At 39.4% G+C, this 26231-nt stretch overlaps 1 long non-coding RNA gene across 1 annotated transcript; it reads left to right on the top strand.

Annotated features, from left to right (window-relative positions):
* Positions 1–353: 353 nt before the first annotated feature.
* On the top strand, positions 354–25677 carry LOC140682286 (uncharacterized). Its single transcript, XR_012053809.1, has 3 exons — positions 354–775; positions 14323–14488; positions 24945–25677. It is a non-coding gene; the product is annotated as an uncharacterized lncRNA (long non-coding RNA).
* Positions 25678–26231: the final 554 nt, after the last annotated feature.

The following is a 26231-nucleotide window of genomic DNA, read 5'->3' as shown; positions in this document are numbered from 1 at the left end:
GGATTTACCATGGGTATTAATGGTGCTACAGCCCTTCAGCTAGTAGGGCCTGATGTTAGCCTGGATCTTGTCAGCAGTGTTGGGCTGCACATCCCATATCCACTTTGGTCTTAGCCCTGCCTGACATGGTGTCACCAGTATGAGATCCACAGGTCAGCCTCCCCATAGGATATAAAACAGCCAGAGGTGAACACCTCTAGAGTCTGCTAAGAACACTGGAGGCAAAACTTAACTATTCAGGCTGGAGAAAGTCAAATTTACAGTTATTTACAGAAAAATATTGTAATTAATTAATAATTCACAGAATTATTTAAGGTAATTAGTAATTAAGGTTAAGATTTTTCACAAAAGGGGTAAAGATATTGTTTAAGACCATACACAGACATTATTTATGATTAGGATCAGCAGTTCCCAGACTGTCTTCTGCAGACAGCCTTTTGTGGGGCATGAATCAGCAGCAGGCAGCAGATTGGCTGTACCCTGTCACCGTTATAATGCTGCAATCTCATGAGCCATGTTCTGGGTGCTCTGCCAGAGATTTTAGAAAGGTTTTTCTGTCACTTTTCTTTCCTGATTTGAAGTGGTTTTAAGCCTCAGAAGGATGAGTTGCTGTTAGCAGCAAATTAGAACCATATTCACTATTCCAAAATATTTCTTTTTTCCCCCCTCTTATTAAATAAGTCTTATATTCAGAGAAGATGGATTTCAAGTACATGCCTGTACAAAAACACAATGTGAGTTGAAGCTCCTGCTCTGTAAAGTTCTTTGGACTGTGGTATGTAGAAAATTCAATTTTTTTCTGTGGATAATATTTTTGGTATTGTAACTGTGTAGTCTGTGTGTACCAGATCTGTAATTTTAAGCCAGCCATAGGCAAATATGGCAAGTCAGTACATGTATAAATCACTGGCTATGACAGGTGTGGGCAACTGTAACAAAACTTTTATACCTTAAATTAGTCATAAATACATGCCTTTCACTAAGCAGGGTCGCATTCTTATAAAAAAGATGACCATAGAAATAAATTGTGAGTTAATTTGGTATTTTAAAATTAAAGACATATGTGAAGCCAGCAACATCCATTGGTGAATTCACCAAAACCACATTTTTTAAATTGTTATTAAAATAACAAAATATTTGCATCTCAGGGATGCAACCTCCATTGTTAAACTTATGAGTTTGTTTGGCATTTTGTCTTTTCCTTTGTACATGGATAATTTAAAGTTCAACTATTGCTCCACATATGTCCTGGCAAGGCTGCTGAGCAGCAAACACCCCCAAGTTCGGCCAGTGCTCCATTCCTCCGTTCCTCAGGGAGTTCTTGTTTCATGTGTTTTTCATTTTAAGTTCTGCCTCCTTGAATGCTATTTCCTCTCTTTCTGTTTTCACCAAGGTCAAAGAAATCTTTAGCAAATAAAAAATGTGAACATCCAGTCATCTACTGGAAGGGTGCCCATCCAGTGTCTAAATAAGAAGTTAATAGGTTCATGGAGCAGTCTTCCCTATACTGAGTGTAGCGCAGCTGAAACCTTCATCTGAGCACTTCTTCACAGCTAAATAGAGTACTTCTCAAAGAGAGGTCTCTTTTGTCTTGATTATGAACTGCAGAGAAACCAGTTTAGCAGAAATCACAGTTGTAGCAAACAAGACTCTCCCAGGCTTCTGAAGAACATGAAATGGCGCAGACATTTCCCATTGGTCTTTGCCCATCTACCGGCCAGAGCTGCAGAGGCCCCAAAACACAGAGGAAAAACAATACTAAGCAGTTGGAAAGCCCAGCTACTGAAAATATGTCTTATATTTTGATAATACTACATGAAAATCATAGAGATTAAGATTCTATAGAACATATTTAGCATGTTTTGGGGTATATCTTGGGAAAATTACCTATAAAAAGAGAAAAATGTAATTTAATAATATTTGCCAACTGCCGCCAGATGCACTGCTGAAGCTGTCTAAAAGTCAAGAGTCACTACCAAACAGGATTTGTTATAGGAGGTACAGTATTCATGGGGTTCATTTGCCTCTGCAGAGACAAGAATATATTTAGAAGTTGAGCTAGTCAAGCTACTGATATTTCTTACTAATCTGGGTTTACTTTTCATCAAAAGTGGGATTCAAGCTCATGCTAGTCCATGGGTGACTCTACCAAGCCGAGTGTCTGAGCTGTGCATGAGCTGTAAAGGAAATCAGATGCAGAAGAGCTCTCCTAGACTGCTGCCTCTATCTTCTCCAACCACCTTGCTGTACCAGCTTCCACAAACTAATAAGGTTCTGTCTTGAGAGCATATTCAGGTTTACAGATGGATGTTCCAGAAACACAGAACTCTTCTGGTTAGAAACCTCCCTGCTTCCATTTGAAGTAATCTGTGTCACAAAATGGCACCCTGGTCTTTGCTGCAGGCTCCCCACATGATACATCTGATCACATTTATGTTCTACATGGGCACATTACATATTGCGTCATCTGGTAATTAAATGGTCCATTCCTAAGTCTTTTTTCATAGCTTCCTGCTTGGGGAAAAACTGCGAGTCCTAAAGTGCCTGATCTCACCTTTTGGGTTATTTAAATTCATCCTATTTCTATTATTTCAGTCCTGAAACTTATCCAATTCTTCCTGTACACTACACTCCTCCACATTCACACTACATATTGCATTATCAGAAAATTTCATGAGCACAGTACTACTTTTTCTGCCAAAGTTGTTAAAAATGTTAAATAGGATCAGTCCCTAGACACATCTTGGAAGAACTCCACTGGTGACTTCCTTTCAGTTTGATATTTTTTCTTTCAACATGATCTTTCATTTTTTTTCACCTCACAATTCTTCTGCTAATCCAAATTTTCTCCAGTTTAATGAGCAATTTCCTATGCAGCACTGAGTCAAGCGCTTTCCTGGTAATTGAGTTGTATCTCATTCTCTTAAAAATGAAAATAATTTTTCAGGTTATTCAGACATGATCTACTTTTGCCATTTCATTTCCATCTTTGTGTCCTTATTTGCTTATATCCAACATGTATTTTGAAATTTCACATATTCTTGAAGCCAGACCTGTGGTTGATGAGACTTTTCTTCTTTTTTTTTTGCTTAAATTAGATCCAATGCTTGCTTTTTCAAGGAAGAGCTTTCATCTCCAACAAACACATTCAAAATCTCTGTTAGCAGACTTGCAGTTTCTTGAACCATTTTTTTTTTTCCAGGATGTGTCTCTGCTGCAAGCTGACTCAGTCACATTAATCTCTTCAGATTTTGGCATCCACCTCAGATGTGGTTAATTCCATTTCCATTCACATATTCCCATTAGCAACACAGCCTTGTTTAACATCATCATCCCTGTTGAAATCTGAGCTAAAATATTCATCTTGGGGCCATATCTGTATTATCCTCAACTTCACCATCTTCACTGAACAGTGCTTATAAATCATCTTTTTGTTTGTGTGGCTAAAAAAATATCTATTTGGTTTAGCAGTGTTTGAAAAATTCAACCAAGTTTGTCTTTTGGCAATTCTTATTTAATCCGTACACCCCCTGACCTCTAAGACTTCATCCTGTTAGCTGAACATTACTCTCTTTTTCCTTTCTATGTAGGATGTCTGCTTGTTCTGAATAGGTTATTTCTGAGCTGGATAATCATCCAACTAAGTCTAGATCCTTTCCCTTGATTTCAGTTGAGGCCCCAGAGAAAAGCTGTACCTTTGTCGTTCAGAAATTCCAGCTCACTATTAATTACACTCAAGTTCATGGTTTTCCCAGCTCAGCATGTTTGAAACTGAAAGTGGTCATTTCATTTTCAACTAGAACTACCTGGTTTTACCTGGTTTAAATTAGTCAAGTCAAGATGTCTAGATCTGGTACAACCAGTCCTTTTCCAGTGTCCAAAGGTGTAATCCAAACTGCATCTAATTGAATAATCTGTATCTGGTTTAACATTTATTTGCCTAAACGACTGTCAGCTATCTCAAATATTAAAGGTAGGAGCCATATTTCTGGTAGTCCTTCCAATTGCAGTAGAAATGCAGAGATTTCTATCCAGAATCTGAGTTGGTATAAATCTATGTTGCTCTGATGAAACTAGTTGAGCTGCAAAAATTTAAGCACACTCTTTGTCATGGCAAACCAGATCAGACACATGACAAGCACAGCACACTTTGGTTTAAAGAGCTGCCTCATTTTCTGTGAGCTTTCACAACCCAGAAGGACTTTTTATGGCACTATTTATAAGCCTTATCCCCTACAGCATCAAATAAGGACACTCCTATCACTCCTGCTGCCATTGAAAAAGCATCTCATGTAATTTATTGTCTTTCATTTGCTTGCAAAAGAAGCAAGGAAGTTTCATTAAGTAGGTGGGAGAAGCTCAAGGCCCTTTTCACACTCACATGTTTTCTCTTTGTTGCTGTTTGTACAGGTGCAGTGAAAAAGAATCAGAGGGCGTATTCATAAAGACAGGACTTGAGAAATGCCACTTTAAATTGTTTGAAATCAAAGGTTTTGTTAGCTCATAAACAGGAAGCTGTTTTTTTCCCTAGGACTGCAAATCTAAATATAAGGAGCTACCTTCATGTACAAATACATTTGACATACACATATAACACCCATTAACATAGTCTGCCCTTGTGGATTGTGGGAACAGGCCCTTTTCATTTATGCTCACTGAGAATTTCAATGCCCAAAAAAAAAAAAAAAAAGGAAAGAAAAAGACAAAAAAAAGAGAGAGATTCTCACAATCAACCAGCTCATTTTGTATGTTGAAATAAAAGTATCCAATGAGAATGTCAGGAAGTTGTACTCCATCCAAGCTGACCAATTTAATGCGTGCTGTAAGCATACTTCCAGACTAGCATCTGGAAATCTTAAATGAACAGAGATAGACAGAGACACCCTTACACTCTGGGAAATAATTAAAGTTGGAATAAGAGCACGTTTGTGGACCAGATCATCAGCTGGTATAAATCAGAACAGCTCTAGTCATTCCAAAAAAGTAATGCCAGTTTATGTTAAAGTGCTAGCTGGCTCCTGTAGCTTTCCTTTGTGATTAATTTCAGTGCAATCATTTGCTGGAACATGCTTTGGACCAAGCTTCCTGAGGCATTTATTTTACAAATCTCTTGTGTGCTCTTGGACCATTGCCTGTAGCACACCCTTCTGTACTAGGTCTGCTTTTCTCCAAACAGAAAGCTCAAGGTTTGGGATTTTTTTTTTTAATGATATCTTAAAAATAAGATGAAAACCAAATTTTTGCTGAGTAGTTACTTTACACTTATCACTTCTGGATCTTCTATGAATCAGTGGTATCTGACTTTGCATTCTTTGCCACTCTTCAATTAGATTATCCCTAGGACAATGAATGGTGGTATTTTCCATTCCTTGTGTACCACAGAACCCCACTGGATTTAAGAGTGGAAATCCATCCCCATGGTAGTGCAGAAGTATCCACGGACTGCTGTGAGGTGCCTCCAGTTGCTGATGCACTTCTGCCCTGGCTGGCACCATCTCACACAAGGCTCTGTAAGTGCCCAGCACTCAAGGACCACCACAGCACAGGTCAGCACAGACAAGGCTCCCACACCTCCTTTTTGCAAACCACTCTTGGAGGTCGCCAGAGCTGGAGTCTTTTGCCACGGGAGGGTGTACAGGTGGCCCTGTCAGCTTTCCACTGATGTGTCAGACCTGCTAAATTTCTCTGCCTGAATGCAGTAGTCCTGATGAGTACCCTCCTGCTTGGACCTCAGGCACCACACCTGGCCTCCTGTCTGCCTTGAAAAAGCCTGCATCTGCCAGCTTCGGGCACCATAAGAGAGAAGCCACAGCACTGCCTTGTGGCTGGGGAAGTGTCACCATGAGAGGCTGTGCACTCAAAGCCCCTTCATTGGAGCATACAGTTCCACCTTGCAGCCTCATGCCCAAGCAGTCTGTGGTGAAATGCAGCCAGGTCTGCTCTCATGGCAAGCAATCCCTGACAAACCAGTCCTCACAGTTATCATGCAGCTCCCCAGCCATGGCTGGCACATTTTCTTTTCTATATATTTACCACAGAAAAATAAAAAGGGACAAAATATGTAAAATATTTCAGTTAAGCAGTCTTTGAAAAAGTACACACACTTGTGAATTAGCTCATCATAGACTGTGTTCCCTTCACCCCCAGTTCTCTCATCTCTTCCTCCAGACCAACCAGAACATACAAACACATGAAGAAATGTAGGGAACCTATGTGTACAGGATCATAAGTTTTATAAAGGCCATGGTAACTCTTAAAATATTCTACAACAGCATCTCTCTCAAAATGTGGGAAGCTATTCTTCCTGCAGGAAGGAGGGCTCACAATAGTGTTCAGGATGATGGCAGCAGTTCAGTTGTCCTTGGTCATCTGCAGACAACCGATATTCCCCATTACAAGGGGTAAGTACAAGGCTGTAAAGTCTACAAGTGTTCAAAGACACAAAGGACTTGCTAAAAGCCCTTAAGTGTTGACAGAGGCTCATTTCCTTCAGGGCACAGGACTAAATGCAGATATGTGCAGTCTTCTGGTTATGAGAAACTGAGCTGACGCAATATTAAGGATGATGCCTCAAGAAATGAGCCAAAAGAGTACTTCCCCACACAACACCTACCAGAAGCACAAGATGTGATTTTCAGCTCTCAGAAAGACAAGGAAAATTGTTCCACCAGTGTTATCCATGCTTCCTCTATGACAGCAACTTGTAGACTTTTTCTGTGTGCTTTGGGTTTGTGTTTCCAGGTCCTGATTTGCAGAAGTATTAACTATTCATATGGAAATCTCCATCTGGAATATCCCAGATTTGATACGACCCTGAAAGACCTGATCTGATTTCAAAGTTGGGTATAACTTCAAAATTGGCCCTGCTTTAAGAAGGGGGGTGGATCAGATGGTGCTTTCTAACCAGAACTATTCTCAGATTTCAGCTGCCACTGCAGTCACTCGGAGCTCTGCCTTGAACAGACGGGCTCCAAAAAATCAGAGATTTTCTGCTCAGCACCCAAAATTATTTGGGACTACTGAAAATATTGCATGTAAACACTGCATCTATAAAATGGAGCAAGTAACAGCAGCAAAATTAATAAACCAGGATTAAGGATTGCTTTTGAATCTCTCAGCTATTATTTTACAAACATAAGAAAAGACTCTGAGGAAATCGGAAATTTACTGCTGAGACCAGGGCTGGGGTAATGTAAAGAGACAGAGCTCTCCATGGAACCATGATTTTTAAACACAAGACTGAAAACTCATTCCTTAAGCCCTGTCTGTTCAGAGTTGTTTCTCTGAAGCATGGCTTCTGTGCAGCAGGTAGTACGTCTACATGGAATTGAAAACTGTAGCAGGCTTTCTTTTTTTTTTTTTTTGTGCCCAACAGCATTTATCTTTTGAAAATTAAGTTCCAGCAGGCCATTCCAATCGACTAGATACAATTTTACATCAATATTGAAACATCTTTTTTTTTTTATTGCCCAATTGAACTTCCAAGTATGAAAATGGAGGTCTGGATGCTTACAGTTACAGCAGATGCCTTGAGTTTGAGTCAGAGTCAGTGACTAGTATTAACAGGATACTATGGAAGCAGAAGGAAATGCTCTGGAGTGTAGACAGACATACGTATCTAAGTGAAATTTACTTCACTCAGCAATTAATCAGATTAAGAAGTCTACTGAAGTAACTGATTTCATTTAAGACATTTCTCATGGATAACTACTAGCAGTGATAGCAGGAACAAGCTTTCAAGACTAAAAATAGAAAGCATCGCTATTGTGAGTTTTGCTTGGAGCTCAAAAATGAAAATGCTGTGAGAAAAAGAGAATGGGAGTCTAATAAAAACATCCCTCTTTGCCTCTCTCTTTCTGAAATGCCATGCTGAGAAGCAGCACTTTCTTTCTCCAGCAAACAGAAGTCTTTGTGCCTGACAGATAGAATGGGAGATAAAAAGGAGACAAAGCATCCAGCTTTCCAATACTTACATGGGTTGATGATTTAAATTACAAAGTTTTAAGAATTTGGCACTTAGCAAACTTGAACCTTGCCCAGGCTTTTTTTTTTATTTCCTCCTCAATAATAAGTTTAGAAATAGTTGAAAAAAGAAATATTTTCCCCGTAACACAACATATAAACAACATCTGCACTTTGAATGAGTTCAAAATGCATTTGGAATGAAAGGCTCTTCCCTTCCAGTGTGCTTCAGTGTAGGAAAAGTCTCACAGAGATTGAGCTGTCTGGTTTCATTGTAAGGTTGCTGGCAGAGACCGGTGGCCGGGTTGACATTGCATTAATCACCAGGCCCATGGGCCCTCCAACCCCACTCCACCATGACACACATACTGGCAATGGATCTAAGGAATATTGGCATTATCTCAGTTCTGGAGACCTGAAGACAAGGTCTTGCCTAAGCTGCAGGTGAAGTGAAACATTTCATGGCACTAATAAAATACACATTTCTCTGGCATTCAGACTGTCTGGGAGATAGCTATTTAATGTATTGCAAACTCTGTTGCTAATATCTGAATTTAACAAACATGACTACAGAAAAGACAGACTTTCTAAGGTATTTTTGCTTTTTAATATTCATAATACTAATAATATTTTAATTATAGAGATATATTATCAGATATTAATTAGTTGATCAGGGGCCTCAATCTTATTTATGCATCTTCCACAGGTGAAAATAGCATCAATACAAGAGTGTTATGACACACAGACCCAATTGATGCTGGGCCCACAGGAAGCTATGCTCCACGTGAACTTTATCGGGCTTCCAGGGTAAAGAGAACAGTGCATCACAGTTACATCACCTGGCACTTTTTAGCAACTGGTCCTTCCTGATGCTTTGTTTTAGCTGACTAAATTGCACTGCAGCAGCCTGCAGAAATTTGGAGGCCTAGCATGATCAGTTCTGTGCAAATTCTTTAAGCCTGCATCAGTTTGCATGCTAAAAAGTTAAATACTCACTTCACCATGATCACAGTCTAATTGATTAGTTCCTGTCGTGCTTGATTGCATTGCCATTTTAACTCAAAATCAGACATAACAGCTAAGATGGGAGCCATTAAATGACTTTTTAACCAGAACCAATTCCTTTGTTTATCAACTTTGACTACAAAAACAGTCACAATCAAAGCTGTAAGACTCTGTATTGGTCTTCTTTATGAACAGCAAGAGCTGCTGCATTTGGCAACATCTCACTATAAACACTTGAATGAGAGATTGGATACCCTAAGTCCAAAGAAATACTGTTTGCAAACAATAAGCAACACTAAAAGCAAAACTTTGAGCTCGGTCTATATATAGTTCTTCAATCCAGGTGGAGTTTAAACCAATATTTGGCCTTAACACATATTCCCACAGAGTTATTTTGCAAGTATTACAGTTTTTAACAATGTTTATATAAACAACATGAAACGCAAGATAAAGAACTTGATAATTACGTATCACTTTTAAAGATACAAGTGAACTGTTTAAGTCTTTCAAATCAAAGTCATAATGGATTACAGCTTTATATGTAGTCAAAACAGAGATTTGTGGAATATGGGGGTTTTATGGCTTCTAGATCTATTTTAAAATATTTTTTAAAATAAAGCATCCCATCATTAGTTCTTTCAATTACTGCATCACATAGTGTTTTTTACAGGCTCTAATTATATCTTAGATCGAAATTCAAAACACCTGCTCTTGTGGATCACACTAATTTCAGCTTTGAGTATTTTCATACAAAGAGCTATAATCAAAGAGAACCAAGTGATTTCCTATTCTCTGTACCACTCCTTCTCAGCAGTGTACAACTAGAGATCTCCATTTCCTTCTTATTTTTTGTGTTATGATTATTACATCTTTTATTTAAAGATTACTTGTTATTGCTGAAAGATATAGTGTTTTTACTTCGATTTAAATCAGATGAAGCATTTAATGCAGATATTAGCTTTTAAAATAACAGTAATTTTTATTTTAAATAGCAGATGAATACTGCAGCTTTCTTCTGTGAGTTCTCCTTTTCATTTCTATGCAGCTAACATAAATACTTTGTTCCTGGCTTTTAAGAAAATTGGTCTTTGAAAACCCTGTAATTTATGTTCAGGGATTTAAATAGGAATACATATGTATTTGAAAGATAGTTTTTGATGTGCTTGGTTCTCTGTCATTATTCATGCACTTCTCTACACTTTAAGGGTGTGATCCAAAGCCCATGGAGCCAATGGGAAGACACACAGTTTTCTCTGGACTGTGGGTCAAGCTCTAAGTGCTGTATGAAAAAAAGGAAATGTCCATTCTATCACAGTAAAATAGGGATACCTTTAAAAGTACTTATTCTTTGATGAGCATAAGATCCAACCCTTTGCTCAGCTACACTGGTTTTAAACTAATAGGACAACACTGTAGGGCTCAATAGGACAATGAAAAGCTAGGGTAGGGCATTGAATCAGGTGTACCACAGCCCTCTGAGGCCCTCCAGAGCAACTCAGTTACTCTGAATTTTATGCAATGATCTATTTTCAAATAACACTGCCTGCTGAAGCTGTGGGGGTGGCCAGCAGTTCTGTGCCAGAGCTGCTTGTGTTGTTCCTCCTCCATGCTGTGCTGGAACTTGCCCTTTGCTCTGATGCAGTGGGCAGGTTTCTGAAAGCCCGTTAAAAGGCACCTGGCTCTTGCTCCAGAGCATATCAATGCAATGAAAATATATATAATGGCATTGGACTTAAAACAATCTTTTCAGAAATCTGGTAAATTTATATGCTATGCTCCTCACAGTGATTAATTAGTTATGAAAGTATTCACTGGTATTTTTCTTCCCTTTTCCATGTCGTGCATTAGAGAGGTAGGGAATGTAAGCTCTTTCTGGAAAAATTCAAGCCCTCTACATGATAAAATGCCACATGCCACTGGCATGCACCAAACCCCTCTAGTTTTCCCCAAACACTCAAAGAAATGTGTGCCCGAATGTTGTACAGTGAGCTTTCCATCACTTGCAAACAGCAGTTGTGTTTTAAGATAAATAATAACATGGGCTAGAGATATCTACGAGAATATCACAGGCCAGTGTAGCAGCTCTGATTAACCATAAGGTCTTTGCTCTGTTCAGCATTTTCCAGTAGCACTTTCAGTTCTGTTCACATGCACATAGCCAGCTCAGCTCTGTGACTGCAGTGGGAGAAGATCTTCCTGAATGGGCTTGGGGCGTGAAAGGTTATGTGAAGGAACTGAGACAGCTCTGTGGCATTGGTCCCACACTCCCCTGGCTCTGGGAGTGCCCATCAGCTCAGAGCATTGTGCCCCAGTTAATAAACTGGTCTTATGAAGGGTAAGTTTGGGTCAAAGACCAGATTTGTTTTCTGTTGTCCAGAGTTCCCAGTCTTTCAGGTATCTCAGGACAATTGAAGCTTGCTGGTACCTCCTGTCAGCCAGGAGTAGAGCAGAGCCCAGCAGCCACCAGCACAGAGAAACCCAGAAGGAGAAAAAATAATTATCAGTGGCACTTAGAACAAAACAATGCAACACTTAGAACAAAGTAATGCAAATTTTTGCATAGTACCCAGGGATTTGTTTCACAAAGTCTCACCTCTGTGCATGGTAGATGCATGAAACTTGATATCTGCCTACTGGAGCTGAAAGTCTGAGTCAATCCTGTTGAGATTTAAGCCAGTGGTTCCAGATAGTCTAGGTGTATCAAATGTGGTGCTTACATGACTAAACTACTTCTTTAGCTTTATTTAGCTGTGGCTACTGCCATCAAAATAAACCATATGTTACAAATCTATTCATTATGCATTTGTGGTGGGTTGACCATGGCTGGAAGGCAAGTGTCCACTAAAAGTCACGCTATCATTTCCCTCCTCTGATGGACAGGGAAGAAAAAAATAGAACAAAAGACTCATAGGTAAAAATAATGATAGGGAGAGATCACTGGCCAGTTACCATTGCAGGCAAAACAGGCTTGACTTGGGAAAATTACTTTATTAGCAATCAAATCAGAGTAGGGTAATGAGAAATAAATACCTAATAATTATTTATATATATATAAGTTAATAAACCTTAAAACACCTTCCCCTCACACCTCTCTTCTTCCCAGGCTCAGCTTCACTCCCAGTTCTCTCCCTTTTCCTCCCCAGTGGCTCAGGGATATGGGGAATGGGGTCTCTAGTCAGTTTATCACATCCTGTCTCTGTTGTCCCTTCCTCCCCAGGCAAGAACTCCTCACAGTCTTTCCCTGCTCCAGCTTGGGTCCCTCCCATGGGAGAAAATCATCCATGAACTTCTTCAACATGAGTCCTTTCCATGGGCTTTAGTTCTTCAGGAACTTCTAGAAGCTTCTCATAGAAGCCACCTCTATACCAAAACCTGTCCATGCAAACCTAATACAGGATTCATGCTTCATTTGATGGGAAAGTGTTTTTTAAAACAAGACAAAACTGCTTTAATTTGTTAGCTACACAGCTTAAAAAACATCTTTTTTTTTTTTATAGTAGAAATGAAAATGAAACTGATATTTATAACTTGGAACTTACTGCCACAAAGAAAGTCTGCCTACCAACTAGTAATTGGAAAGATTAGCAAATTAAAAAGCTAATATACAGGATATTAAAAGAAATAAATAAATCAAAGCTGTGCACAAGTAGTAAGTGTCTTCTGTTTGACAGGAGTCCTTAGAGAGCAATACTGTGGCATTTTCCAGAATTAAATAAATAGCATTATTATAAGAGCTTTAAATTAAGCTCCTACCCGTGACCTTTAAACATGGTGATTGCCATTATGCCTGCTGAGGAGGTTGTGGAGGGTTTGGAAACCCTGTGTAAGATTGATGGGTTATATACGTAATCAAGTATAGCTTCATTTAGCACAGCTGTTGAACAGAGGGTCTAACACCAGGTTATCACAGGGAGTGCCCTGACTTTTCTTCCAGACAAATCAGTGTTAGCAGTGGGAGGCAGGCTTGTTAGTGCAATGGAAAACAACACAGTGTCTTCCTGATTAAAGAAGATGAGGAGTTTAATAGACATGCTCCTCTTTAGAGAGTGACCAGGAATAAAAATTTTCCCCCACCACTCATGCAGAACCACATGTTGACAAAAACATGTGTAGCTTTGGTCTCAAAGCATTTCTCTAGGCACAATCCAGAATAAAAGCCATCTAGAAGACAGTAAAACATAATAAGCCAAATATGCTGTGGAAGTATGTTCACTCAGGTGAAGTAAGACCTCATGCAATGCATATTTAAAATAAAAATACTAAAATATGAAAAAAAAGTCAGTAAAAATTTTGAACAAAGGCACAGAGGTAAAAATAGAAGTTTTCTTGCTCTCCATTACATTTTATTCTCAAGTGTACCTACTGACATTTATACACCCATCTTATGCCTTTGTGCTGGTTTTGTCACCAACAGGAAATTAAACTCCAAATAAGCCACTTACCTTCCTTCACTCCTTCTGGAAAGGGAGGGACAAATTATGGGTTGAGATAACAATTTACTAAAAACACAAAGCAATGGAGTAAGGCACACACAATAACAACAGTATTAATAGCAAAAAGTATAAAAAAAGAGAAGCTCTTTTGACCACAAAGGGATGCTCACCACTGGGAAAAAAGCCAGAAGAGCAGTAACTCCCTGTAGGTCATGTCCTTGTATTCCCAGACTAAGGCAATGTGGTGACTATTCCCATGCGTTGCCCCCATGGTCATTGGGAAACAAAGACAGGAAGGCAGGGGAGCTCCTGCAGATAACATTTCCTGCCCCCCAACCTGAAAACCACAAAAAACATGACAAGCCAGCTCCCCAGAAGCTGGGTTGTCCAAGCAGGGGTCGCCCAGCCACTCTGCTGGTGCCTCTGGCGCACTTCTTGCTAGTCCTGTGGAGTTTCCCCACGGGGTTTTCCTACCACTCTGCTCTGCTCCTTTTGGCTCAGCTCAACTGGGTTCAGCTTCATTCCTTTCTTGGGTTGGGGTGGCCCCCACAACCATTCCATTCTCTGCCAGCAGCCTCCCCACTGGCACTGCCAGTTCAGCACTGTGGTCAATTTGCATTTTTGCTACCATCCCATTCAGCACCATGGCCTGTAGCCATGCTCTGGAGGAAACTGGGAGGGGGGACAGGAAGGCTGGCAAAAGGATTGAGTCCTCAGGGGTTGATGTTGATACCTTCTCAATGGGAGGCAAAATGGCCAAATACAGGTGGGGTCACCTGGGTTTTCATCCTGAAATCACATGCCCCTGTGATAATGTGAGTGGTGTAGAATAACAGCCTGGTCATGTCTGCTCCACCCCTGTCTGCAACTGCAACAGCCTTACATCTTACACACTTTCATATACCTATCTTATGTGTTACAGAATTATCTCCAAGTGCCAAAAAAAGAAACACTGGAGAAATAAGAAAAAGAAACACTTTGGAGAAGTAAACAAGACCTCAGTACACTGTGTGGTTATGAGAAGCCAATTCTGTAAATGCGCTGTACCCAAAGGCTGTTAGTTCTCGTCACAGAAACCAAAGCTTTGGGTAAGTACAGGAGACAGAGATCTGAGGGGGGGTTGACTCATCTCATTAAAGTCCCAACTCTTCTAGTAGCCCAGATAGGAGAGACAGCATCCTGACTTGCTTGACTCCCCAAAGCAGGGTTAGAGTAATTCAAGGCCCAAATAATCTATTTTGTACTATTCACACTGAAAGCAAACTGCAGACAGTACAACATTCTTCTGGCATGCAGAGTATTTCTCTGAAGTATCTGACTCTTCAGGGGTGCTGCCACTTGTGCTCTGCTGCAGAAACCACAGCTGTGGGTTCAGATCACGGTGTCATGCCTGAAGATTTCCCCCTGTCCAGCTCTGCCAGTGCTCCTGACCAGTCTCAGGCTCAGAATGACCCAGTCCTTGCTGTCAGTCCTTGCCTTCACTCATCAAACACAAGTGCAACCTGAGCTCACAGGTTATTAAAGACATCAAAAACTCTACTGATACCTCACCCAAACACATATTGTGTCCAGGGCAGAAATTTGAGCAGACAAGATGTGGTGTGATGGCTGGTTTTGGTGTTTATGTGACAGGCTTTCAACTGGCATAACCAGGACAACAGTACTTTGCTGATAATATTGTGCATCTTGTGCCAATGATAATTATTGTACTTTTTTTTTATCACTTCAGTTTCTAACTAATCAAGTAAAGGCAAAGCCTGAAGCATCACTTTCATACTTTAACACTATATTAGGCAAAAATCCCAAATAGTTCACTGAGTCTTTCAACTAAAAAAAGTATGCGCTCCAAATTCACATGGCCTACCATCCCACATAAGCTCTCCTTCCTACTTATCCAAGCATCTTTGAAGGAGGAAAATCAGACAGTAAAATAATGTGGGATTTAGACTCTGAATCTGGCTTCTGTTAAGATGACAGAGATAGGAAATAAAAATATTAACAGGTTAAGTTGTATTTGTCAATGGTCACATTTGCAAAAAAAGATCTCAGGGCTGGTCAAGCAGAATATGCTTTTCCCAAATCCCTGCTGGGCCTGAACCCCTGGTTGTCCTGTATGTCCATGTGACACATGATGGCACTCAAGATGATCTGCTCCATGATCTTCCCTGGCACTGAGGCTGACAGGCCTGAGTTCCCTGGATCCTCCTTCTGACCCTTCTTATAAAGGAGCATCGCATTTGCCAACTTCCAGTAACATGAGACCTCTGCCATTGACCAGAACTGCTGGTGAATGATTGAAAGTGGCGTGGTGAGCTCTTCTGTCAGCTCTCTCAGTACCCTTGGGTGAATCCAATCCAGCCCCATGGACTTGTGAGGGTCTAAATTGCATTGCAGATACCTGACTATTCCCTTTTGGATTATGGAAGCTCAGTTGCCAGATTAAGTTGTAGCCAGGCTTTAGCCCTTCTAGTTTCCCCCCTGCATGACTTCGCTGAATCCTTGTAGATCCCTGATCTTCCTAACCCTTTTTCCAGAGGTTAGTAACTCTTTTTTTTCCTCTGAGTTCCAACCAAAGCTCTCTGTTCAGCCAGACCAATCTTCTTCCCCACTGGCTCATCTTTTGACATATTTAGAATATTTTGTCTTCTGGTTTCTCACAGTTGAGGGAAAAAATAAGTTTTTATTTTCTATAAGAATTCACTATAGTATTGGTAACAACAGGTATAATAACCCTGTGCCAGTTTTGACTGCTTTTACTCTTTTCCTCTACTATCAGTCATGATCAGACAGAGATCTTGTGGTCATCTATTCCTGACCATGTGGGATAACTTCCAGGAAACTTAGACATACTTCTTTCTACCTATTCCACTGACCTCTGTTGATCATAGAAGAATTAATTTGCTTTTGTAATGGTGTTCTGCTGTAAGTGTTCTGCACAGATTCTTCACTTCTAATTTCCCCATCACCAACATCTTTGTCACAGTATTTTTATCGAGGTGTTCTAATTTTTTTCTAATTTTCTTGTTTTAATATAATTCAATAGAGATGTAAACTGACATATTAAACCTGAAGTCTGTTTAGCTGCATATCTAAGGCAAGCTTATAGAAGAACACTGCAATCTTCTTCCTGCTTCTTTCTGCATCTCACAACAGCTTACTTGATGTGCAGCCAAGTTTACTTGTCTCTTGGGTTTTGTAGGAGAAGGTGGAATACATTGCTCTTCAATCACTGGACTGTTGTTAATTTCTCTGTTGAACCAAAGTTATCCTAGCACTGGAATTAACACTAATACAGAGCTGCTTCTGTTCTTTGCGTGGGATGAAATTTTTTTCTCTTTATATTGCATCCATATGCAGTGCTTTCTTGTTATGAGGAGGTTTGTCTTCCCTTTACACTGGGAGGAGGGAAAACGTGCATAAAAAAATCCAAATCCTAAAATGTGTTTCCTTGTCCAACTTGGGTAAGAATGAAAAAAATATTTGGCAGTTTTATTCATCTTTCCAGAGCAAGCAAGCATGTACTTGTGTAGCAGAAGTAGTACTTGATATGCACTGCTATTAGTAACAGCACAAAGCGGCTTTGTAGGCATTCATATCCAAGTCTGCTACTCAAGTGCTTCTCCTCGTAGACCTCTGGTTGAACTGAATGATTTATGCCTATCTGCTGTGAAAATCTGTACTATATTCTCATTGTCTGATTTCCTCACACTCTTTTGATGGTACCTTTTACTGTTATTTCCATCACAATAGTGTACTTACAATAGATTGATGTGCAGTCTTTTGTGAGTGTCCTGTCCGCCCTTATTTGGATATCCACTAGCTGATATCAAGTGATCAACAGTTAGCCATTTGGGGAGAAAAGATACTCTCTATATGAGATTTTCAGATGAAAGTCATGAAGCTGAAAGGTCCTAAGTGTCTATAAAACTTGTGATGTTCAAATGTTTCAGTCATCTGAAATTCAGTTTATGATTCTGCTGAAGGTAACAGTAGGCTGGGGATCCAGCTGCTGCTTTTGCTTCAGAGGAGTGAGAACCAGCTTTGTGGGTCAGTATACATATGAAGCCCTACAGTTGTATAACTTCTGCTGTCCTTTGATGTAGCTGTCAGCCTCTGAGACATGTCTGTGTGGATAGTGGCAGTGGGATTGGAGGATTCTGGGGCACCATCTAGATTCTTAGGCCTTGTGCATCTGATTTAGCACCTTAGAGGGGGATGTTTCCTGGCCTCCCACCCCCCACCCCCACCTCCTTTTTCCATGAGAATAGACTAGGACTTCTAGGAATAGGTGTACAGAAGTGTGTCTATCCCACTAGAGACATTAAGAAAGTATGTGAAGTCCCAGAACTGAATGCATCCTGCTTTTTTTTGTTGACAATCAAATGTAGGAATTGCCAAGTCTTTAGGGCCTGCAAGAAAGAATCCAAGGACCTACTGCTCCACCTCTCAATGTCATATGTGTTATCAGAATGCCCAGATGTACTTTGTCACATATCATTTAAATTCAGAAGCATTAGAAATTATCTTTCCTTCATTGAGGAAAAAAAAGAGACGAGGCACCTCCGGTTCACGAAAGTTGTTTTAGGAAATAATTTGGGATTATGTCTCATATATAAGGTTGAGACTTCAATTACTTAATCATTTTCCTATTTGTTATATCCTAATACTCTTTTCACAATACAGTGATGGGATCATTCTCCCACTGAAAGTCAAGCTTAAAAGTGGATGGTATAAAACTTCATAGTCTGGATTTTAAGTACTTGAAGGTATACTGGTGGAAAAAGTGATAAAATAATGGAAGTAAAAAAATCAAAACTGTTAATAAAAAACTACCTTGTCTTCCTGGGAAAGTGCTAACTAGTTGACTGCTGGAAGACAGCAATATATCAATATATTAGGACAGAATATCACCATGGACACCTGAGTTTGATTACCCCTTCTCTAAGCATCTGCAGGAAATTATCATAAATGGGACATTGTTATGGATGAACTTTGCTCTGTGTGGTAAAAATTATCTTAAATCCCTGTGACTCCTCTACTCTGATGTCATTCTGAGGTACCACCACTGTACCACTATTAATTCAGGGCATTTACAGTGTCATAAAGCTGACTTAGTGAAATGCAGAATTAAGCCTGACAATGGCAGAACAGTAACTTTCTGAACTGAGTTTGTAGAGTGACTGTACTTGTTTTCACATGGCAAATTTACAAGCCCTACCTATATGCTACCCCTCTTTTAATGCAATACAACCTCTTCTTTGTAACTGCAGGAGCTCTTTAAGAATTTCCCTAAAAACAGTTCTCATTTCTTGGTCAATGAGTTGCAGATTATTTATTACTTACTTAAGAATAATTACCCCTGAACACAGTTAAATGTTTCTAGACTAAAAAGCAAAATAAATGTAGGTATAAAGCCATTATGTACAGATACAAAAGACTTTTTGTGAGTAAACTTTTCATACAGCCATCCAAAATAAATTTAATGGGTCTGATCCAGAGACTTCAATCTGCACAAAACCCCTTATTCCTTTTGGGCTATTGCACTCCAGGAATTTTGGTAAGGAACAATTTTGGGCAGATCTACCTTAAGGAGATATTTTGATCCAAAAACACAGGCATGAAATTGTCTCCCCTCTTCCTGTCTCATGTGAAAGCACTACCTGGAGAAAAGGAACAGCACTGATTTTGAATAACTCAGTTTGGAGGGGTGCCAGGCCTTGAGCTCGCTTCAGTGCAGTGAGGACTTCCAAAGGCTGCTGTGCCGCCAGAAGTGCCAAAATGGATCAGCACACTGGCTTCAGCCAGAAATGGAGTCAAAGTAGCTCTTGTTACTTCTCTCCCAGGAGCACTTTCAGAGGAATGCCTCAGAGGCAAAGGCTGAGGTTCCCAAGAACAGCCAGCCTCATGCTGGGAAGGACTGGAGCATATCCATTTGCTAAATGTTCTATAAAGGGTAATATTCTTTAGGCACTTTTTGGATAAATCCCACTCCACTTCTGAGAGAATAATTATGGACAGCATCTTCTAAGTGTCCTGCAAGTGACTGACACAGATACAGATGGATTTTGTTTATTCTTGTCTGCCCTGGTTTTAAATTTTATACATGTCCTCTAGGCATGAATTTGATGCTGACTCTTCTAGGGAAAAAAACTGAATATGTAAACAAAGAAGTTATACATACATAAAGCAGTAAAACATAAATCAAAGTGAGACCATGTTTTGGGGGAGTTTTGTGGGTTTTCTTTTTGGTTGTTGTTGTTGTTGTTTTGGGGATGCTGGGGGGTTTTTTTGGGGGTTTTGTTTTTTTTTTGGTTTTTTGGTTTGTTGCTTTTTTAAATACCAAATACTTTAAGAAGCAAGATTCTTTTCAATGGCTGTCTTGCCTTATATCTTGTCTATTTCAGTTTAAGGAGCTTTTAGTTCTGCATTATGACCACCTCAGGAATTAAGTTACATGGTGAAATTTTATAACAGTAAAGTCAGAAAGCTAAGAGCTGTAAAACAGCTTCACAGCACCAATATTTTGTCTTTTTCCCATGTGCATATTAAAACAAGAGGTCAGGTCTCTATCTGACCTGATGCTCTGGCCTCAGAGAGGTTTAATGTGTCACCTGCTAGTGGGACAAATCTCTCTCACATCCCTTTTCCTGATGTGCTCACAGAGAAGATGGTGGGTGGGAAGCCATTCACAGACTTTTTTTAATGTCCATGCTTATGTTTTCCCTCCATTGCTGATCTTTGTGAACCAGGTGGGTGGCATTGGCTTTACAAGGTTCTTGCCAAGGAGCAGCCAAAAGCACTTTGACTGTGGAAGTCAGATCACATACTCCAGATCCCTGAAGAGTTATCAAGGGTTGTTGTTGCTGTTGAGGCAGGATGGGAATAAAAGAACTCTAGTTCAGAAGGTTAGGTGAATTCCAACTACTCTTTATTTCAAATACATCGCTCTTTTATAGAGAGCATTGGGCAGACTAATTTAATTGGTCTTAAAGTAAAAACATCTCAAACCATTGGTGTGCAGTGAATGATGCACAGTGGCAGAGCATATCTATGAACAATGTGAACAACAAGAGAGAGAGAATTATTTACATTCCTTTGCAACTCTTTCCCAGGCTCTAGCCTGGCAGAAACTCTCCTTTCTCTCTGACTCAGCTAAGAATACCCATAGGTTGTGTCACCTGTAAAACTCTCCTGAGCAAGTGCTGTTTACATTTGGGAGGTCTGCCTACACACAATTTTATTTGCGCATCAAATTTTTCCAAAAGTCCAGCACATGTTATTCATTGACATAATTCTTGTGCTTCATCCGTGCTTGCCTCTATCCTTCCCCATAACTTCTCTGCATCCACAAAATGGCTCTGGGTCACTCCTGAAGTGCTTGCTGAATTTTCTTTGAAGAAGGGGTGCCAGGTTTCTTTGAAAGAGTTGAGCATTATGTAGATGAGCTACACAACAGCAAATTCATCCGAAAAGCCCTGCACTGACACTTTTTTTGACCTTACCTGTGAATCCCAAGAAAATATAACAGCTAGACTTGATTGTATTCAAGCCACGTTTGTCCCAGATACATCAAATCAGTTCAGAAGCTGGGCTGTAGTTCGGTATCACATGTATCCAAGGTATGATTTTCTGGTTTTAAATGTCCAGAATTACTGGATTGATTATTTCCTGTGTTTTATTACATGTGTTCAGTAGCTAACATGAGACCTCTGACTGGGAAAACATCACAATGCAAAGGCTCTGCTGAAATAGCTCCCTGCCCACACATCTTTCTACACCACTTCAAAATATGCGTTTCCTGCACATACTATAATTAGGCTCTTTCATTCTCCCTGCCGTTGCTATCAAAATGCTCATTATCTACTACAAAACTCTTGTATTATGCTGGTTTTTATAACTCTCTTGTTACTTCAGGAGGCAAATAGAGATATTTTAGTGGATTTAGTTCTAACAAGGGAAATTCCAGGATTTCTTCACCATGACAATGGGACACAAGCATTAATGTAGCAACTTCATTATGGATCAGTGCAACTGCTAAAGGATTTGAGGCTGGCTTGCAGCCACAGACAACATCCATGGGACTACCTGCACCTCACCAAGCTGCACAGGCAGATGCTAAACTTGAGTCTAATTCAAAATATGTTGGAAGGATTAATAGTCCTTGACATCTCAAGCAGGGAACAAGAAATGAAGAAGTAGGGAGGCAAGAGAAGCTTCTTCAGCTATTGATAGTTTATTTCTTGGTAAAAATTTCCACTAAAGTTCTCCAGAGCTTCTTTCTCAGGACTGTGCTTTAGTATCAGAGGAGACATCTTGAAAACTCAAAAAAGACCAGAGTTTTAACCTGTCCTGCTTCTCTGAGTTACCACTTGCAGTTTCACACCTGATGAAACAGAAAGATGTAATGTCATCATGTGCTGCTGGCTACTAGCCAGCTGCTGGAACTACATTGAGTGCTCAAGCAGCATGTTCCATCCACAGCTGAAAATGATCCAAAGGGTTTAAAAATGGGTTTTGAAATATTATTTGACTCAAATAGGTTTTGAAGGGGAGAGGAATTCTCAGACACAATATGGCTTTTAGGAGAATGTCTGAGGCACAATGTTACTGCTTATGGACATTTTTGAAATAAAATGTGCCCCTTCACTGGTGCTAATCTGATATAGGAAGTGCAAATTAGGCTGTAAGAAGGCTAATAGGAACATACTCTGGAGAAATAGTAATTCAGTGCAGTATTGGATAATCTGATGAAATACATTCAGTAATATTGTCTGAAGAAATATATTATGTACAGAGATATGTAAAACTCAGGTATGAATTATTATTAAAAATTAGAAAAAAAATCCTCTCAAGGCCCAGACCTACAATAATGGAGCAGTTATAATTTCCATTTCAGCTAAGTCAAAGTATGTTAATACACAATCTTAAAGTTACATTTTTTATGTATAAGCTGAACTTGCTTTAACTTTTCCCAGAGGACATGTGCAGTGTAGTTTGAACTTTTTATTTATCTCCAAACAGGATCAAACGTGTAAGGAATATTAATATGTTTAAAGTGCACAGTTAGGCAGAAATGCACTTCCTGTTTGAGCAAAGAGTTGAAGAATAGTCCCTGGTTCAACAGCAAGCAGTCATTATATTGGAAGCAAGGTAACATGAGGAACATAGTTTCATCTAACTTTGAAGTACTCTCAAGAAAGAGTCTGGTGGTAACAGGCCCAAATATCAAGATAAAAGATCAAAGATGCATATGTAAGGTGTCAAAGCCTTAATTGCATATTTGAATGTGCATATAGACTGCACTTCTTCCAAATTATTTTGCAGCTGTGTTCATTTTATACAAGTCAACTTAGACATAAGCTCCTGTAAACACTGTTTTGCTGCATATATTTTAAACTGCAACTGTTTAAAATAATGTTGGTCTACCAAAGAAATACCACAGAGTGAACTGAGTACATCTTGAGGGAAATATTGATAATGCACAGCAAATGAGTAGTCTAGTTCATTACAAATTCTTTTTATTTTCTCTGAACTTTGTCAGTCCTGAGATTTGTCTCAAATCCTTAGGCACCTCTATCCTCATCATGCTTTGTTTCAAGCTATACAGAAAATATTTAAAGCATATAGTCTTATAGGATCAACACTTATAATTATCTGCATTGCAACCTTTCCCCTCTATGGTGTACTGGCCATGATTTGGGAAGAGCTGCCTTCTTTCCAACTTGAATATAATCGTTGATTGCTAAAAGCACATCACTCTCCTTACCCTGAGAAGTGACGGGCCCAACCATGCTTTTAAAAAAAAACTTTGAAAAATTGAAATGTCAGTGGCTGTTGGTGTGAAACAGAGGTGGTTAAAAATCAAAGAAAAAAATAATTAAATCATATAAATAAGAAGACAAGATGCAACTTGAGATAAAGCACACATCTCCCAGAGATGGGATTCCATCCTCAGGGAACACCTCAGGAGTCAAACTCCAACTGGCTTGCAGCTGTAAACTGCTAACACATTTGTCTCAGAAACATATCCATGAACTGTTATGACAAATCTGTGTCATGATCTGTTCCTGGCATTCAGTGCTTACTAGTTTCTACATAGCTGTCTAACATGAATGTATATGAGCAACATCAATCATATCAAATTATAAAGCAATATCTTCCTGTGTTAGGGTTGGAGGTTTTTTATTTTATTCACAAGACAATGCAAAAGCCTGTCTAATTAAATCTTCTCCACTTTTCCTCTCTCAGAATCTAAAGTGGGTTTTTTTTGTTGTGGGGGACATTCATTTCTGCTGAAGACTGGATGACTCGAAACTTTGCCTAATACACAGCAAATGTTAAAACAGACGTTTTTAATTACTAGCACAAAGTCTACAGAGATATGTTTTGTAATGAGGAATGTGGTTAAACAGCAAAATAGTCCCATTTGCCTTTGCAGCTGACTGCTAAGATTTAATTTTGACCTATTCTTATACGACAGTTCTGTTTTCTTTCTAAAAATTTACAGTTTCTTGCTAAATCAGGTAAATACAAATGGACAAATGCTGCCCTGCCAAAGCAACACTGAAGCCAGTGGACCTCTACCTACTTATATTCACTCAGGATATTTCACAAACACATTTAAATACCATTAAGATAACAACACATATCAACAAAACAAAAGAAAATATTCTCATGCTATATCTTAAACATGGTGGGAAAGAATATTTAAGAAAAGGTCTTCTGTTCCCTGGATAGTTGCACATCAATAACTTGCATACTACACCATGTTTTCCCTTATAGTCATGGTGTTTAACAAAACCAGTATAAACCAAAGAATAAACAAATTTTTTGAGACGTTTCTTAAAAGCCCCTTTGAGGTTAGACAGTTACAGTAATAATGGATAAATCCATGAAACCCAGCTTCCATCATATACAGAAGTCTTTGTGGACCTTTATTTAAGTACTAATCTAGTTTTAAGGCAGAAGTAGGAAAGGAAGGCAAAGAGGACCTGTACCAACCCCTGCTGCACTTCAGTGGAGAGTGGAGGAACACTGTGATCTGTCAGCCCTGGCTAGGCAGAAATGACCACAAGAATAAAACCTGCCACTAATCTCACTCCAAAATGTGCATTTCAGTCACATGTATTTCTCTGCAAAGGTGTTTTCTTCTCTCCACTGATTAAAAGAGGAGTGAAGAGTCATTATTTTGATTTAGAAATCCAATTTTTAGACACACAAATCTGAGTTAGATGAGCTCCTGCCTATGTACCGTGGCACAGACAGCAGTCATGGAAAGTGCTTTGGCTCTGTTAGACTCCATCTAGCAGAGGTCACCAAGAAAGGTGATATAGAAAATATTTAACTCTTCTAAGTGGAACATAGATTGATATGAGCTCAATTTTGCCTCATATAATTTAGAAAAATAGCAATATATAACAGAACTTTAATGCTTTCAGCATTTAATGTATCAGACTTAGATCACCAGCTAAACCAACTACATATGTCTGAACAGAACTTTACCAAGCTGCTCTTTCTTTCTTTTTCTTTCTTTCCCCCCTGAAGCTATGTCTGAGAAGGAAGACCAGATAATGAAAATGAGACGGATTTGAGTGAAAAGTCTGAAAGTACAAAAATTGGAGGTTGGTGGAAAATATAGGAACTTCAGTTTCATTTTGCCTACTTCTTACTTTAAAGTAAAGTTTCAAAGAGCTAATGTCTGAGGAAAATATATCTTAACATCATTGCAACATTCAGAGACCATTAAGCCAGGAAAAAAAAAGCTGAAACTCTGAAGAGAAGAATTCAACATAATTCAGTTCTTCAAAGCAATATTATCAAACAGAAGACCCTTTCTACATCTATAATGTGGCACCTATGAATTCAAGATGGAACAAGGCAAAAGCCATTGTGAAAATCTTGTTGTTCCCAGTATAATGGACATTTTTTTCCCCAGAGTTGTAAATGCAGAAGGAGGTACCAAATTGAAAACAGAGCTATTGTCAGACAACAGTGCTTCCTGCTCTATGAGACGTGGCTGCAGCTGTCTGTGAGCAAGTTTTAAAACTCGAGAAACTTGACAGCTTCACAAATCAGACTGTTTTGCTAATGTGCTGCAGCTCTCTTTCTGAGGTATCTTAAATGATACACTCAGTGGATGGGGCTAACTCTCAACAAGTTTCAGCACTCAGGAGATACCAGGTAAAATTGGTTTTACTCATATTATATATGTGATATATAAACCTGTATTTCATGCCTAATAAATTCATGCTGTAATACATACTTTTTGTTTATGCGTGAGAGTAAAACCCACACACATATATAGACACACTGTGTGTGTGTGTGTGTGTGTGTGTGTGTGTGTGTGTGTGTGTGTGTGTGTGTATCCATACACATATTTGCATACACTCTATCTGTGAATGCACAAATCTCTCCAAATAACATCCAGCAATAAGGATATATTTTCTCTCAGGAGAAGAAGTTGGCTAGAGCTGCCCATATGCTGCATTACCGTTGTTTTTACAATGGAGGCACTGATCTGAGCAGATGTACAGTAATCTAAAATAGACAAGAAGAAGACAGATAATTTATGTGAAGCAATTGCAAAAGATTTCCAAAGCCATTTTCAGTAGCAGATGGTGATCCTTGGGGATCCCACCACAGCAGCAACAGAGGACAGTGGTGCTCTGGTTGGAGGGCACAGCAACGTTGCCTGATGCTGTTCCACTGCCAGAGCTCTGGGTGGCTGCAGCATTGTGGGTGCAGCTACAGGCTTGTGTTCTGGTCCCACCACCACCATCTAGTCCCCTTTCCAACCAGACTGAGACCAGGCCTCCCTGCTGGTCAGAAACC

The sequence above is a fragment of the Taeniopygia guttata genome, chromosome 1A, assembly GCF_048771995.1.
Source record: "Taeniopygia guttata chromosome 1A, bTaeGut7.mat, whole genome shotgun sequence".
In the NCBI taxonomy this organism is placed as follows: domain Eukaryota; kingdom Metazoa; phylum Chordata; class Aves; order Passeriformes; family Estrildidae; genus Taeniopygia; species Taeniopygia guttata.
The sequence above is the reverse complement of the archived record's forward strand: the minus strand, read 5'-3'. Positions and strand labels throughout refer to the sequence as shown.